We start from the raw sequence: 18,255 nt of genomic DNA, 5'->3' as shown, positions 1-18,255 counted from the left end.
CCCAGTGGAGTCATGGACCTGGGAGGAAATTCTGGACGGGGCTGGACCATGGCACCAGGCTGGGGAATATCGTCGCCCACCGGAGGAGATAGAGGCAGCCAAGGCGGAGCGGCGCCGGTATGAAGCTATGTACATGCCGATGGGGAAGCACGAGAGGCACCCTCAATAATTTTTTTTGGGGGGGGCACACGGGTAGTTTGGCTGGGCCAAGGGTGAGCCCTAAGCCAGCTCCCCATGCTTATTATGGGAAGCATTTGGAGTGGAGAGCGCCGGAGTATGCGGTAGTGCGCACGATCTCGCCCATGCGCACGCACAGTCTGGTGCGAGCAATCCCAGCCCCTCGCAAGTGCCGTGCTAGAGTAGGCATCCAGCCTGGAAGGAGGATGCCTGCACAGCGCATCTGGCCACCAGTGCGCCTCATAGGCCCAGGCTACCCTATGCCTGCTCTACGCACGGCAACCATCAGGCCTCTGCACGGCCCAGTTTGCCCTGTACCAGCACTCCGCTTGTGCAGGGCTGCTATTTCCATCCAGCCAGGATGGGTTGTGCAAGAGGTGCGCTCCAGACCTCCAGACCTCCAGTGCTTACCCGATGTATCCAGTTCCTGCTTCTCGTGCTGACCCTGAGGTGTGTAGTCTGGCGTCTCCTAAACCAGCATCACGCACCAGGCTTCCAGTGCGTCAGCCCAGTCCAACTCGTCCTGTTTCTGCTCTCCGCACTAGCCCTGAGGTGCGTGTCCCCAGTCTGGTACCTCCACTACCAGCCCCACGCATCAGACTTCCAGTGCGTCAGCCCAGTCCCGAGCTTCCGACGACAGTGCCTCATCCAGAGTGTCCGGTAACAGTGCCTCGTCCAGAGTGTCCGGTAACAGTGCCTCGTCCAGAGTGTCCGGCAACAGTGCCTCGTCCAGAGTGTCCGGTAACAGTGCCTCGTCCAGAGTGTCCGGCAACAGTGCCTCGTCCAGAGTATCCGGCAACAGTGCCTCGTCCAGAGTGTCCGGCAACAGTGCCTCGTCCAGAGTGTCCGGCAACAGTGCCTCGTCCAGAGTGTCCGGCAACAGTGCCTCGTCCAGAACTTCCGGCAACAGTGCCTCGTCCAGACTGTCCGGAACCAGGAGAGACGGCCCACTGTCCGGAACCAGGAGAGATGGCCCTACGGTCCGGAGCTCCCAGGGTCGCCCTACGGTCCGGAGCTCCCAGGGTCGCCCTACGGTCCACAGCTCCTAGAGTCGCCCTACAGTCCGGGGTCGACGGAGAGGGACATCGCTGTAGAGACGTTATGTGAGCGGAGTGAGCCGGTGGTGGAGCGGGGTCTGCGTCCAGCTCCTGAGCCACCTCCTGAGGGGGGAGTATTTGGGGAAAGGGGGGGTGTGGCAGGAGCACCGTCGGTGACAGTGGCCACCCTCCCTTCCCTCCCATGTAGTTTTGGGATTTATTTTGTTTTGGGGGTTATTTTTGGTTATTTGTGTGAGGTGCATCTGGGGTCTGCAGCATGGGGGGGGGGGGTACTGTCACGTCCTGACGAGTAAAGGGGTTATTTGTTCTTATAGTATGGTCAGGACGTGGCAGGGGGTATTTGTTTTATGTGGTTCAGGGTGTGTTTGTGTATGTGTTCATGTAGAGGGGGTATTTGGTTTATATGGTTCAGGGTGGTTGTTTATGTAGAGGGGTATTTGATTTATTAGTCCAGGGTTTTGGTTATTGTTCTATGTTAGTTTTTCTATGTTCTGTCTAGGTGTTTGTATTTCTATGTTTTGGTAATGGGGATTGGGGCCTTCAATTGGAGGCAGCTGTCTATCGTTGCCTCTGATTGAAGGTCCTATATATATAGGAGTTTGTTTGTCATGGGATTTGGTGGGAGATTGTTGCTGTGTATAGCTTTGTGCCTTACCGGCCTGTTCTTTGTCGTCGTGTTTTTTGTATACGTCTTTGTTTTGGTTTTTCCTTCTTTATCCTTTAATAAAAGAAGAGTATACATTTTCCCGCTGTGTCTTGGTCGAAACCCTACGACACCTGTGACACACCCATAACATGATGCAGCAACCACTACAGTATGTTGAAAATATGCAAAGTGGTACTCAGTAATGTGTTCTATTGGATTTGCCCCAAACATAACACTTTGCATTCAGAACAAAAAGTTAAAAGCTTTGCCACATTTCTTTTTCAGTATTACTTTAATGCCTTGCTGCAAACAGGATGCATGTTTTGGAATATTTTAATTCTGTAAAGGCGTCCTTCTTTTCACTCTGTCAATTAGGTTAGTTTTGTGGAGTAACTACAATGTTGTTGAACCATCCTCAGTTTTGTCCTATCACAGCCATTAAGCTCCTGTCCTGCAACTGAGTTAGAAAGGATGCCTGTATCTAGTGACTGGGTGTTGTGATACAACATCCAACATGTAACTAATAACTTCACCATGCTCAAAGGGATATTCAATGTCTGCTTTCTTATTTTTACCCATCTACCAATAGGTGCCCTTTGTGAGGCATTGGAAAACCTCCCTTGTCTTTGTGGTTCAATCTGTGTTTGAAATTCAATGCTCGAATGAGGGACTGTCACGACTTCCGCCGAAGTCGGCTCCTCTCCGTGTTCGGGTGGCGTTCGGCGGTCGACGTCACCGGCTTTCTAGCCATCGCCGCTCCATTTTTCATGTATCCATTTGTTTTGTCTTGTTCCCTGCACACCTGGTTTTCATTCCCCAATCAATCTACATGTATTTATTCCTCTGTTCCCCATCATGTCTTTGTGTAGGATTGTTAGTGTTTGTTGTTGACGCGCCAGACTGGTTTGTTTTTTCCGTGGTATTTCACGAAGATGTTTATTGTTAAACAATTCTTCCGACTGTTTTGCACTTTTGCCTCAATAAAGTGTGCGCCTGTTCACAAATCTCTGCTCTCCTGCACCTGACTTCGCTACCAGTACGCACACGCCTGACAGGGACCTTACAGATAATTGTATGTGTGGGGTACAGAGATGAGGTAGTCATTCAAAAATCATGTTAAACACTATTATTGCACAAAGAGTGAGTCCATGCAACTTATTATTTGACTTGTTTAGCAAATGTTTACTTCTGAACTTATTCAGGCTTACCATAACAAAGGGGTTGAATACTTATTGATTCAATACATTTCAGCTTTTCATTTTTTATTCATTCGTACAAATTTCAAAAAACATAATTCCACTTTGACATTATGGGGTATTGTATGTTGGCCTGTGACAAGAAATCTCAATTCTATCCAATTTAAATTCAGGCTGTAACACAACAACATGTGGAAGAAGTTAGTGGGCGTGGATACCTTCTGAAACCGCTGTATATAGTGTTATTTTCTTTGTTTACAAACATTGGAGTAAAACAAGTTAATATTTTGGATTCTGATGGGGTACGACAGTTGAACTAGGGTAATGAGGCATTTATAAATTATATTCTTCAAGAATCAATGGGTACATATCATACATGTATAAGTATAAAAATGGATGTGGGAACTTCTGATTGCTCCTTTAATGTAAAACTGAGTGGATTTCAAAATGCATCATCCAGGTGTTATAAAACTGTCAGGAAGTGTCCCAAATGGCACTCTTCTCCTTATTTAGACCTATGGGCCTTGGTCAAATGTAGTGCGCTATATATGGAGTAGGCTGCCACTTGGGACGCACAACTACTGAATTCTGTAGTTGCTGTGGAAACAAAGTTAACAGAAAGTAAAGTAGGTTACATGGAGATTATGGTGGAACTGGAAACGTAAACAATGATAGTTTTTTTGTTGTTGCTTTCAGTGTTCTTCTTCTCCTTGTTCTTTATGTTGGCTGTACAGTGGGACGGTGGGGGTGAGCTTATCTTAGCTGGAATACTACTAAATACAAGGAATTCTGTAACATTTTATTTTATTGTACTCTCTCAACTGATATTTACCATACCAGTTATTTACTATGTTAACAAACAGCATGTTTCAATGAATAACAACAAATAACACCTTTTATTAATGAAAAAAAATGAAAAAGTTAAGGGGTATTCAGACCCCTTGACTTTTTCGACATTTTGTTAGGTTACAGCCTTGTTCTAAAATCATCAATCATCAATATACACACAATACCCCATAATGACAAAGAAAAAACAGGTTTTGAGAAATATTTGCAAATCCCCCCATAGCCAAAACCCCTAGAAATATCACATTTACATAAGTATTAAGACCCTTTACCCAGTACTTTGTTGAAGCACCTTTGGCAGCGATTACAGCCTTGAGTCTTCTTGGGTAAAATGCTACAAGCTTGGCACACCTGTATTTGGGGAGTTTCTTCTCTGCAGATCCTCTCAAGCTCTGTCACGTTGGATGGGGAGCGTCGCTGCACAGCTATTTTCAGGTCTCCTCAGAGATGTTCGATCAGGTTCAAGTCCGGGCTCTGGCTGGGCCACTCAAGGACATTCAGAGACTTGTACCGAAGCCACTCTTGTGTTGTCTTGGCTGTGTGCTTAGGGTTGTTGTTCTGATGGAAGGTGGACCTTTGCCCCAGTCTGAGTTCCTGGGCACTCTGGAGCAGGTTTTCATCAAGGATCTCTCTGTACTTTGCTCCGTTCATCTTTGCCTTGATCCTGACTAGTCTTCCAGTCCCTGCCTCTGAAAAACATCCCCACAGCATGATGCTTCACCGTGGGGATGGTGTAAGGTTTCCTCCAGAAGTGACGCTTGGCATTCAGGCCAAAGAGTTTATTCTTGGTTTCATCAGACCAGAGAATCTTGTTTCTCATGGTCTGAGAGTCTTTAGGTGCCTTTTGGCAAACTCCAAGCGGGCTGTCATGTGCCTTTTACTGAGGTCACCAATAAGAGTAGATTCTCTCTCTCTCCCTCCCCAGATGGACCATCAGGGCCCGGGTCACCAAAAAGAACAACATCTATCTTTGGAGCAACCCAAAAGGAGAGGGAAAATTATTCTCCTTTGAGATCGTGGACGAGAGCGTGAGTATGACTCTCCTGTGTGTTTGTGTGTGTGTGTGTGTGTGTTTGTTCTTATACTCTAGTCCTCATATCTTCTGTCACCTTCAATGTCTCTGTATGTCAGACAACTATCTACTGTGAAGTAGTTAAAGTTTCTCCTTGAGTGACACTCTGCTGACAGTTTTGTGTGTGCATGCACGTGTGTGTGACAGTTTCTCAGTAAACTGTTGATTGACGCTATGCTGACAGTGTCTCTGTGATTGACAGGGGGAGATCAAAGTAACAGCATTCAACAAGGAAGTGGACAAGTTCTTCCCTTTGCTGGAGACGGGCAAGGTGAGCCTGTCTGTATTGACACTTACCATACCTCTGTCCTGACCGCATCTAGCTACAGAGAAGAGATTTTCACACTCTGAGGTGACCTGTGATCATTGTTTTACCTTTCACAGTGAGATGACCTGTGATCATTGTTTTACCTTTCACGGTGAGGTGACCTGTGATCATTGTTTTACCTATCACGTGAGGTCACCTGTGAACATTGTTTTACCTTTCACAGTGAGGCGACCTGTGATCATTGTTTTACCTTTCACAGTGAGGTGACCTGTGATCATTGTTTTACCTTTCACAGTGAGGTGACCTGTGATCATTGTTTTACCTTTCACAGTGAGGTGACCTGTGATCATTGTTTCACCTTTCACAGTGAGGTGACCTGTGATCATTGTTTTACCTTTCACAGTGAGGTGACCTGTGATCATTGTTTTACCTTTCACAGTGAGGTGACCTGTGATCATTGTTTTACCTTTCACGGTGAGGTGACCTGTGATCATGGTTTTACCTTTCACAGCGAGGTGACCTGTGATCATTGTTTCACCTTTCACAGTGAGGTGACCTGTGATCATTGTTTTACCTTTCACAGTGAGATGACCTGTGATCATTGTTTTACCTTTCACAGTGAGGTGACCTGTGATCATTGTTTTACCTTTCACAGTGAGATGATCTGTGATCATTGTTTTACCTTTCACAGTGAGGTAACCTGTGATCATTGTTTCACCTTTCACAGTTAGGTAACCTGTGATCATTGTTTTACCTTTCACGGTGAGGTGACCTGTGATCATTGTTTTACCTTTCACAGTGAGGTGACCTGTGATCATTGTTTTACCTTTCACAGTTAGGTGACCTGTGATCATTGTTTTACCTTTCACAGTTAGGTGACCTGTGATCATTGTTTTTTACCTTTCACAGTGAGGTGACCTGTGATCATTGTTTTTTTACCTTTCACAGTTAGGTGACCTGTGATCATTGTTTTACCTTTCACAGTGAGGTGACCTGTGATCATTGTTTTACCTTTCACAGCGAGTTGTCCTGTGATCCCCACTGGAACAGTACATACAGCTGCTGTACCACGTTTGGGGTCAATTCCATTTCAATTCAGAAAGTAAACCAAATTTCAATTAGAATTCTTCCTCATTGAAAAGCATTGAAGAGAATTGGATGTAAATTAAACAGGAGTTGTTCAATTTGATAAACTCTTTGGTTAGTGTCAGTTGATCTCAAAAAGTATTTGGATAGTTAGACAACCTTACATTTAAAAATATGAAATGATACCTCTATCAAAAACCTGAAGCTCTCAGGTGAATTTACACTATGCTTTCAAATCACTTGTTTTAGGCCAGTAGTGTCGTAATGGTGCCTGCGGTTAGACACAGCTGTATATATGTTTTCTTATTTTTCTTACAATTTTTATCCTGTTTTAGCATATAAAAAATGCTTGGAAAGATCAGAGGTTGGACCTAAGCAAGTGTTTAAATACTTCCCTACACATATAGAATTTTTTCTTTTTTTTTTCTTCCAGAATTCACTGGAATTGAAATAGAATTGACCCAACCCTGATATGTACTAGATTGTACTTGACTGTACTTGTAAAACACATGTGCTTGTACAGCTTTCTCTTCAGTCTCTGTACATAGTTCAATAATAACTCAATTAGAGTTTCCATTTGTGCCCTATTGCCCTATAAAATATAAATAAATAGATACAATTATAAATAAAATAAATGACTGTCTCTATCTGGTCTGGTATTGACAGGGATGTGAGTGGTGGCTGATGGGATGACAATGTCAATCTGGTTTGGTCTGGTCTGGTATTGACAGGGATGTGAGTGGTGGCTCATGGGATGAGAATGTCAATCTGGTTTGGTCTGGTCTGGTATTGACAGGGATGTGAGTGGTGGCTCATTGGATGAGAAAGTCAATCTGGCCTGGTCTGGTCTGGTATTGACAGGGATGTGAGTGGTGGCTCATGGGATGAGAAAGTCAATCTGGTCTGGTCTGGTATTGACAGGGATGTGATGTGTGTTCATCACATCCCAGTGTTCAGACCCTTTGCTCAGTACTTTGTTGAAGCACCTTTGGCAGAGATTACAGCCTTGAATCTTCTTGGGTATGATGCTACAAGCTCGGCACACCTGTATTTGTGGAGTTTCTCCCATTCTTCTCTGCAGATCCTCTCAAGCTCTGTAAGGTTGGATGGGGAGCGTTGCTGCACAGCTATTTTCAGGTCTCTCCAGAGTTGTTTGATCGGGTTCAAGTCCGGGCTCTGGCTAGGACACTCAAGGACATTCAGACTTATTCCAAAGGAACTCCTGCGTTGTCTTGGCTGTGTGCAAAGGGTCGTTGTCTTGTTGGAAGGTGAACCTTCGCCCCAGTCTTAGGTCCTGAGCACTCTGGGGCAGGTTTTCATCAAGGATCTCTCTGTACTTTGCTCTGTTCATCTTTGCCTCGATCCTGACTAGTCTCCCAGTCCCTGCTGCTGAAAAACATCCCCACAGCATGATGCTGCCACCACCGTGCTTCACCGTAGGGATGGTTTTGGCCAGGTGATGAGCGGCACCTGGTTTCCTCCAGAAGTGACACTTGGCATTCAGGCCAAAGAGCTCCATCTTGGTTTCATCAGACCAGAGAATGTTGTTTCTCATGGTCTGAGAGTCTTTAGGTGGCTTTTGGCAAACTCCAAGCTGGCTGTCATGTGCCTTCTACTGAGGAGTGGCTTCCGTCTGGCCAGTCTACCATGGAGGCCTGATTGGTGGAGTGCTGCAGAGATGGTTGTCCTTCTGGAAGGTTCTCCCATCCCCACAGAGGAACTATAGAGCTCTTTGTGCCTCGACACAATCCTGTCTCGGAGATCTAATGACAATTCCTTCGACCTCATGGCTTGGTTTTTGCTCTGACATGCACTGTCAACTGTGGGACCTTATATAGACAGGTGTGTGCCTTTCCAAGTCATGTTCAATCAATTTAATTGACCACTGGTGGACTCCAATCAGGTTGTAGAGACATCCCAAAGACGACCGATGGAAACAGGATGCACCTAAGCTCAATTTCGAGTCTCATAGGAAAGGGTCTGAATACTTCTGTAAATAAGATATTTCTGTTATTTATATTTAATACATTTGCAAACAATTCTACAAATCTGTTTTCGCTTTGTCATTATGGGGTATTGTGTGTAGATTGTTTTTGTCATTGAATCAATTTTGGAATAAGACTAACGTAACAAAATGTGGAAAAAGTCAAGAGTCTGAATACTTTCAGAAAGCACTGTGTACAATAAATACTATACTATAGCATTCACTTCAGTGTTTTTGCTGACTTTACTGTAGGAGTCACTGTAGTGTTTTTTGGGACTTAGTATTTACTGTAGTATTTACTGTAGTATACTGCAGTATTAGATCATTTAGAGTGAATTATAGTATAAATACTGTAGTAAATGCTATAGTAATTAATGTAGTGTTTTTGCGGATTGTAATATACTGCAGTATTTACTGTAGTGTTTATGTTTTATTACCATTGACTTAGAAGTGGGGGGGCTTTCTCCTTTAGGAAACCTACTGGGGGAAAAAAATAAAAGAGTAACGTTTCCATAACCTGTAGGTAGGACTGTGTCTGAACAGGGAGTTCATAGCTTCTGGTCTTTTCATTAACCTGTAGGTAGGACTGTGTCTGAACAGGGAGTTCATAGCTTCTGGTCTTTTCATTAACCTGTAGGTAGGACTGTGTCTGAACAGGGAGTTCAGTGCTTCTGGTCTTTTCATTAACCTGTAGGTAGGACTGTGTCTGAACAGGGAGTTCATAGCTTCTGGTCTTTTCATTAACCTGTAGGTAGGACTGTGTCTGAACAGGGAGTTCATAGCTTCTGGTCTTTTCATTAACCTGTAGGTAGGACTGTGTCTGAACAGGGAGTTCATAGCTTCTGGTCTTTTCATTAACCTGTAGGTAGGACTGTGTCTGAACAGGGAGTTCAGTGCTTCTGGTCTTTTCATTAACCTGTAGGTAGGACTGTGTCTGAACAGGGAGTTTATAGCTTCTGGTCTTTTCATTAACCTGTAGGTAGGACTGTGTCTGAACAGGGAGTTCATAGCTTCTGGTCTTTTTATTAACCTGTAGGTAGGACTGTGTCTTTACAGGGAGTTCATAGCTTCTGGTCTTTTCATTAACCTGTAGGTAGGACTGTGTCTGAACAGGGAGTTCAGTGCTTCTGGTCTTTTCATTAACCTGTAGGTAGGACTGTGTCTGAACAGGGAGTTCATAGCTTCTGGTCTTTTCTATAACCTGTAGGTAGGACTGTGTCTGAACAGGGAGTTCAGTGCTTCTGGTCTTTTCATTAACCTGTAGGTAGGACTGTGTCTGAACAGGGAGTTCATAGCTTCTGGTCTTTTCTATAACCTGTAGGTAGGACTGTGTCTGAACAGGGAGTTCATAGCTTCTGGTCTTTTCATTAACCTGTAGGTAGGACTGTGTCTGAACAGGGAGTTCATAGCTTCTGGTCTTTTCATTAACCTGTAGGTAGGACTGTGTCTGAACAGGGAGTTCATAGCTTCTGGTCTTTTCATTAACCTGTAGGTAGGACTGTGTCTGAACAGGGAGTTCATAGCTTCTGGTCTTTTCATTAACCTGTAGGTAGGACTGTGTCTGAACAGGGAGTTCAGTGCTTCTGGTCTTTTCTATAACCTGTAGGTAGGACTGTGTCTGAACAGGGAGTTCATAGCTTCTGGTCTTTTCTATAACCTGTAGGTAGGACTGTGTCTGAACAGGGAGTTCAGTGCTTCTGGTCTTTTCTATAACCTGTAGGTAGGACTGTGTCTGAACAGGGAGTTCATAGCTTCTGGTCTTTTCTATAACCTGTAGGTAGGACTGTGTCTGAACAGGGAGTTCATAGCTTCTGGTCTTTTCATTAACCTGTAGGTAGGACTGTGTCTGAACAGGGGGTTCATAGCTTCTGGTCTTTTCATTAACCTGTAGGTAGGACTGTGTCTGAACAGGGAGTTCATAGCTTCTGGTCTTTTCATTAACCTGTAGGTAGGACTGTGTCTGAACAGGGAGTTCATAGCTTCTGGTCTTTTCATTAACCTGCAGGTAGGACTGTGTCTGAACAGGGAGTTCATAGCTTCTGGTCTTTTCATTAACCTGTAGGTAGGACTGTGTCTGAACAGGGAGTTCATAGCTTCTGGTCTTTTCATTAACCTGTAGGTAGGACTGTGTCTGAACAGGGAGTTCATAGCTTCTGGTCTTTTCATTAACCTGTAGGTAGGACTGTGTCTGAACAGGGAGTTCAGTGCTTCTGGTCTTTTCTATAACCTGTAGGTAGGACTGTGTCTGAACAGAGAGTTCATAGCTTCTGGTCTTTTCTATAACCTGTAGGTAGGACTGTGTCTGAACAGGGAGTTCATAGCTTCTGGTCTTTTCATTAACCTGTAGGTAGGACTGTGTCTGAACAGGGAGTTCATAGCTCCTGGTCTTTTCATTAACCTGTAGGTAGGACTGTGTCTGAACAGGGAGTTCAGTGATTCTGGTCTTTTCATTAACCTGTAGGTAGGACTGTGTCTGAACAGGGAGTTCATAGCTTCTGGTCTTTTCATTAACCTGTAGGTAGGACTGTGTCTGAACAGGGAGTTCATAGCTTCTGGTGTTTTCATTAACCTGTAGGTAGGACTGTGTCTGAACAGGGAGTTCATAGCTTCTGGTCTTTTCTATAACCTGTAGGTAGGACTGTGTCTGAACAGGGAGTTCATAGCTTCTGGTCTTTTCTATAACCTGTAGGTAGGACTGTGTCTGAACAGGGAGTTCAGTGCTTCTGGTCTTTTCATTAACCTGTAGGTAGGACTGTGTCTGAACAGGGAGTTCATAGCTTCTGGTCTTTTCATTAACCTGTAGGTAGGACTGTGTCTGAACAGGGAGTTCAGTGCTTCTGGTCTTTTCATTAACCTGTAGGTAGGACTGTGTCTGAACAGGGAGTTCATAGCTTCTGGTCTTTTTTTTAACCTGTAGGGAACACAGTATATAGTCTATACTTGATATGTAGGTTTCTCACTTATGGGTGGCAGAAATTGGTATATGGGTGGAGGGAAATGGGCAGGGTATATGCAAAATAAATTCTGTAGTATTTACTATAGGTAAAAATGTGTTGTGTTTTGGAGGGAGAGAGAGAGGGAGAGCGGGAGAGAGGGAGAGAGGGAGAGAGAGAGATCTGTTTTTAGCTGAGTCACTCTGCAGCACCTCTCTTTCCTGGAGTATTAGAGAGGTAGTGGTCCTGATGGGATTGATATTATAGCAACCTGAAAGACTCGATTGAGTTACACTATTTGGAGAGGTGGTACAATATATGACAGTGTTACCTTGAAACATAGCCGAAATAATGACGAGCCTATCGGAGTTGTATTCATGGCTTTGTGTGACCAATAAGACTGCAGATTTCTCCAAACTCTATTTTATAAGAGTTAACTTGCTGGCAGGTGATGTGTTGTATGTTTGCTTTTGAAATGATCAATCCATCTCACTCCCTCTCCCTCAATCCATCTCACTCCCTCCCCCAAAATCCTCTCACTCCCTCTCTCTCAGAGCACCCTAAAGCAATCTAACCTCTCTGTCTCTGTCTCACTCTCTCGCTCTCTCTCTCTGTCTCTCTGTCTCACTCTCTCTCTCTCTCTCTGTGTCTCTCTCTGTCTCTCTCTGTATCTTTCTCTCTGTCTCTGTTTATCTCTCTGTCTCTAGGTGTACTACATCTCAGAGGGCAAAGTAAAGGAAACCAATAAGAAGTATATTACCTCGAAGAACAACTATGAGATCATCCTTCGAAATGTGACATCCATCGTGCCGTGTGAGGACGACCAGAACCTTCCCATGGTGGAGTGACTTCATACCCATCGCTCAGCTGGAGCACATGGAGAAGGACGACATCATCGGTGATGGGGGGGGGGGATGGGGGGTTGGAGATTGTGGCGGAGTAAGGGGGTGAGAAATTGAGTTATATTTGGGGGGGAAGGAAGGGGGTGTGATGAGAGGGAGAGAGAGAGAGAGAGGGAGAGAAGAGAAAGGGAGGAAAGGAAGAGAGAAAGGTGGGAGGGGGTGTGATGAGAGGGAGAGAGGGAGAGAAGAGAAAGGGAGGAAAGGAAGAGAGAAAGGTGGGAGAGGGTGTGATGAGAGGGAGAGAGGGAGAGAAGAGAAAGGGAGGAAAGGAAGAGAGAAAGGTGGGAGGGGGTGTGATGAGAGGGAGAGAGGGAGAGAAGAGAAAGGGAGGAAAGGAAGAGAGAAAGGTCGAGGGGGTGTGATGAGAGGGAGAGAGGGAGAGAAGAGAAAGGGAGGAAAGGAAGAGAGAAAGGTCGAGGGGGTGTGATGAGAGGGAGAGAGGGAGAGAAGAGAAAGAGAGGAAAGGAAGAGAGAAAGGTGGGAGGGGGTGTGATGAGAGGGAGAGAGGGAGAGAAGAGAAAGAGAGGAAAGGAAGAGAGAAAGGTGGGAGGGGGTGATAGACAGATGGACTGAGTACAGCGTCAGACGGTCAGTGGGAAAGTAATTTAGATAGACAGTTACATAGATGGAGAAGAGATAAAGAGATGAGAACGTTTAATCCACAGTGTCATGACGTTGGCCTCTTTGGGTACAGGAAGGACAGTTGACCCCCTCCCCTTTGTACCATCACCCAACCTACCTTGCCCCCCAACCCAGGGTTGTAAAAATTCCAAGAGGAGAATCTACTACAACATGTTTCATAGAGAGACAAAGGAAATTCTTCCAACTCATAGAATTGGAGAACCTAGCGACATGTGTGTTCTGGAGAAGATATGGAAGATTGATGAAGACTCCAGCTACGAACTGATCCGCTTGGTACAATTTTGTGATACTCAGAAGAGACAATATAGCCATATTACCCTAAAACGGTCTACATGATAGCCTCAGCGATGAGACTGAATCCACATGGTTGTATACAATGTATTATTAAGGATAAAGCTATTTGTAATACATTGAGATGCTATGTACTGATGTTAATGTGATAGAATTATATTTCTGTAACCAAGTCTAGCTCAGTCATAGGCACGCCCCCAGGGACACATACAGGACCAGGCGTCATTTGACAAGCCTGTTCTCTGGGCCCTATAAAACACCCCCTGATTTACATTTCTACAGACCAGGCCTACACTCCATCGTGAGTTTGGCCCAGAGGTTTGACCAGCCAAGTACTCTACTGAAAGTGAACTATACCACGTGGTTAACTTTTACTATCGAGACCGACAGAATAAGAACAAGTCTTTGATATTAATTATTAGTCTGCAGCTAAGTAAATTATATCATCGAACGCGAAGACCAACCACATCCATTCTATGACGACATTCATGAATGTCGCTCTGAACGATCCATTCTAACCGAGAGAGAGAGAGAGAACGCTGACAAACTCTCCATCAGAACAAAACTCTCCAACAAGAATCCCGACGACACATGAGCGTAAATATTGATATTGCAATTGTTCCCGAATGAGTGAGCCTTCAATTGTCAATTGTTAATATTAACTTCTTGAGGCTACCTGGGACGTTAGCGTTCCCCCCGTGGCGCACCCTATCAACAGCAGGTGCATTTCAAGAGCGGCAAATTTGAAACCAAATAAATGTACAAATTCAAATTTCTCAAACATACAACTAACTTACAGCCTTTGAAAGATAAACATCTTCTTAATCTAACCACGTTTACCGATTTCAAAAAGGTTTTACGGGGAAAGCATAAAGTTAGGTTATGTTAGGAGAGTACATTGACAATAGCGGTGTGCAATGCATTGTCGATTCAAAGACAGGCTTCACCAAAACCATACAATCAGCTAAAATTATGCACTAACCTTTTACAATCTCCATCAGATGACACTCCTAGGACATTATGTTAGACAATGCATGCATTTTTAGTTCTATCAAGTTCATATTTATATCTAAAAACAGTGTTTTACTATGGCGTTGATGTTCAGGAAATCGTTTCCCTCCAATACCGGCAGTCAAGTCATGACAACAAAATAATTAATTAATATTAGAAAACATTGCTAAAATATTATATTGTCATTCAAAGAATTATAGATTTACATCTCTTGAACGCAATGGACTTGTCAGATTTTAAATTAACCTTACTGGGAAATCACACTTTGCAATAATCTGAGCACTGCGCCAGAAAAATACGCATCGCGATACAGACTAACCGCCATGTTGGAGGAATCTAAAATCGAAAATACTATATAAATAATCCATTACCTTTGATTCTCTTCATCAGATGTCACTTCCAAAGAGTCCCAGGTCCATAACGAATGTAGTTTTGTTCAAAAAAGCTCATCATTTATGTCGAAAAACCTCCGTGTTGTAGCGCATGATCTAAGCCAGCCGGACTTCACTTCACTTCAAGAACGGAAAAAATATATTTCCGTTCGTTCAAACATGTCAAACGTTGTATCGCATAAATCATTAGGGCCTTTTTTAACCAGAACATGAATAAAATTCAAGGCGGACCATTGGGTTTTCTTTTAAAACGTTTCGGAATGAGAGTACCCACCATCAAATCGCGCGCCAGATGTCTAATGGACCATCACGTTCCATGGCTCTTATTCGGTCAGATCTCACTGTAGAACACTCAAAACACTTTGTAAAGGCTGGGGACATCTTGTGGAAGCAATAGGAAGTGCCAGAATATACCTCACCCCCTTTGTTTTTCAATGGCATAGGCTCAAAGTCAATTCAACACATCAGGTATCCACTTCCTGTCAGAATCTGTCTCAGGGTTTTGCCTGCCAAATGAGTTCTGTTATACTCACAGACACCATTCAAACAGTTTTTGAAACTTTAGGGTGTTTTCTATCCATATATAATAAGTATATGCATATTGTAGTTACTGGGTAGGTGTAGGAGGCAGTTAAAAATGGGCACATATTTTTTCAATAAATTCTCAATACTGCCCCCTATACCCTAACAGGTTAATGAACTCTGTGTAACTTCTCAGCTTACTGTTTTATGACCCATTGTCTAACAGACCAGCCATGCTTGTTAGCCAGTAGGGCACATTACTATGCCAAACCTTGGTGACGATAATTACTGTTTGTATGTTTTCTGTTAATTACTTAGTGTAGTAAATAAATGATTTTAAGACAATTGATGTATGGATGATTTTAGTAAAGACTGGGTTCGTGCAGATAACCAAGAATTACAACTTCATGATGAGACTGAAACAACATACGGGTTAAGATTGACTGCTATCGATGTAAAATATTACTAAGTATTTTAAGAGTTTATTCAGAGGATAACAGCTCTATAAACGTTCTTCTGTGGTGCCCCGACTTTCTAGTTAATTACATTTACATGATTAGCTTAATCAGGTAATATCAATTACAGAGAAATAATTTAATAAGTTAGCCTGTCATATCACTTAATCCGGCATAGCCAAAGACACGACATTTATGGAGCCCCCGTGCGAGGAATCTAAGATAGAATTGGACTTTGCTGTGAAATTCTATATATCAATTGTGCAAACAGAATTGTACAAACAGCCTGCTATCTAAACAAAGTGATTGTGCATTTTCCATTGAGAGAAGCTATTTAAAATAGCCCCGGTCTTATATCGATAGCAGTGAGGAATAAATTCCAGTTTTAGTCCGTTAGGCCAAACGGTACTATTTCTGTCGGTAAATATTAACTTCTAGAGTAAGGTTAGAATTTAGAAGTTAACTGTCCGGTAACCGAGCCGAATAATTTGCCTACCGCACTAGGACAGTGTGGGCAGACCGTATGCGTATCTGTATTTTAGTACCGTGTCGCTCCGGTCAGCAGAAACGCTAGCAGAATATGCTGAATGGGGTTAAGGTGAGACGTCACTAGAAAACCCACCCTTTCCATAAGTGAAAGGATCCTATTTTGGTGCTTGGAAGGATACTTCTGAACCAAGTAGCAATAGCTTAGCATTACGGGCAAGCTAACAGAGAGGGAACATTTCCTCTCTCCGTACCACGTTTAAAATTCCTCCGTAGCGCGACGGAAGTCCGACCTTTGTACTTCCGTTTAAATTTCATCATTCTGCACCCTGGTGGTGAAGAATTGCCAGCACATCTCTAGGGGAAATTCAAACGTGGAGCACGGGATATGACGTCTCATTCAATTTAACTAACAAGTGAAATTGCCAGATTTACCTTTTCAAGTGGATCTTTTTTTTAAATATCCAAAATTGATTGGGCGTCCATAATGAGACATTATTAACTTTTTCCAAACTTAACTTAGATGAAGCAAGGCTCTCAGGTTAATTGAAAGTTAATTCCCAGATAGCCTATACAGGTTTGAGATATCATAAATAGATTAATCAGTAAAATCTGCTTTAGCAAGGCACATTCAGTAAAACCCATTACTGACGGGAGTGAATCCCATGTGGCTTCGGCCTTAAGGGAAAGTATAGTGGTGAATGTACCCTAAACATTTAAACCACATTACTGTTATGATAACTCCGCAATCTGAATTGCTTGGGTATCATTGCCTCATTCAATTTATTTAGTTAAATTGTCGAACATACCTTTCTAGGTTCTTCCAACTAAATGAGACAACTTAAACTTTGCATATTAACCTTGATGAAGCAACCTCTCAGGTAATTCAAAGTTAATTCCCAGATAGCCTATACAGGTTTGATATATCATAAATAGATTAATCAGTCAAATCTGCTTTAGCAAGGCACAGTCAGTAAAACCCCTTTACTGACGCTCAGCCCAGGTAGGAGCGTACCCTAGTGGTGAAGGGTCCCAACATTTGACCTACGGTTTACACTTATGATATCCAATCAATGGAGATTGTAGGAACCAATCGTCTCATTCAATTTAATAAGTTAAATTGTCGAACATACCTTTCTAGGTTCTTCCAATTAAATGAGACAACTTAAACTTTGCATATTAACCTGGATGAAGCAAACTCTCAGGTAATTCAAGTTTAATACCCAGACAGCCTACCCAGGTAGGACTAATCATTGGCATTGATTAATTCAATTTGCTTTTGCAAATTCATTCACGCCCAACTTCCACAGTACTGTACAGTACTGATGGTTCATTAACGTCTATAAATAGATTAAAATCGTCTTTGCAGCTCCCCACGTTCCAAAACCAAATTTTGGAAAATTAGGAAAAACATTTTTCCTTTCAAATGTTCTAATAATGTGCAAGCTATCAGAGGGGGTGGTCCCCACTCGCCCGCTAATTAGTGAACCTCCACCCGTAAATGGATTGATCTCTGACCTCAGCAGCGATAACAACCCTAATTATGCCATTAGTGGAAAAGCAGACAACAATGTTTTCCAAAATCAACCATCGGGCGCAGGCCTCGTAAAGGTTCTCTCCAGTCTAGCTCTGATGTCTTGCCATCCGAGATTGCCAACTGTCCAATACCGCAGTGCACAGCTGAAGCACGAGCAGGTAATGGTAGACATAAAGGGACAGGGGGAGAGAACCGGGAAACCAATGACCAAGGCAGACAAGGGAAAAATTCTGCTAGCTATGGAACTGCGTTCGAAAACTGAACAATTAAATGTAATTGCAAAAACGTATGACGATGAACAAGCACAAGCACTTCAACAAAATCGTTTTCTACAGGAACAAAATCATAGGCTACAGGAACAACTCGATTTAGCCAAAACTAAATACGATGATGTCCACGCCAAACTAGATAAATCTGAAGAGTTATCTACAAACAGGAGCGCTCAACTTGACAACATGCATGCTGTTTTGTTGAATGTTACTCAAAATAACACGGTGCTCCTCAAAGCGCTGCAGACCAAAGACGATCAGTTAATGAACACAATGACAAAGTTGGATGATAAATCAGCAGAACTTAATTAAGTCGCTGACCAAATGAATGATGAGAGAACTCAGGTGATGAGGTTGGAAATATTGATTTCTAAGCAAGCAGAGGAAATCTCATCACTGAATCTCTCGCTCCGTACTCAAGACCTCTATCTGCAAACCATGACAGATAAGTTTGAGACCGAAAGGAGCAGGTGTGACACTCA

General features: G+C 43.2%; 1 pseudogene; it reads left to right on the top strand.

The window, feature by feature from the left end:
* Positions 1-18,255, top strand: part of LOC115202652 (replication protein A 70 kDa DNA-binding subunit-like) — an 85,101-nt pseudogene that overhangs the window by 20,690 nt on the left and 46,156 nt on the right.

The sequence above is a fragment of the Salmo trutta genome, chromosome 12 (genome assembly GCF_901001165.1).
Source record: "Salmo trutta chromosome 12, fSalTru1.1, whole genome shotgun sequence".
NCBI lineage: Eukaryota > Metazoa > Chordata > Actinopteri > Salmoniformes > Salmonidae > Salmo > Salmo trutta.
This window is presented reverse-complemented; position numbering and strand designations above follow the sequence as displayed.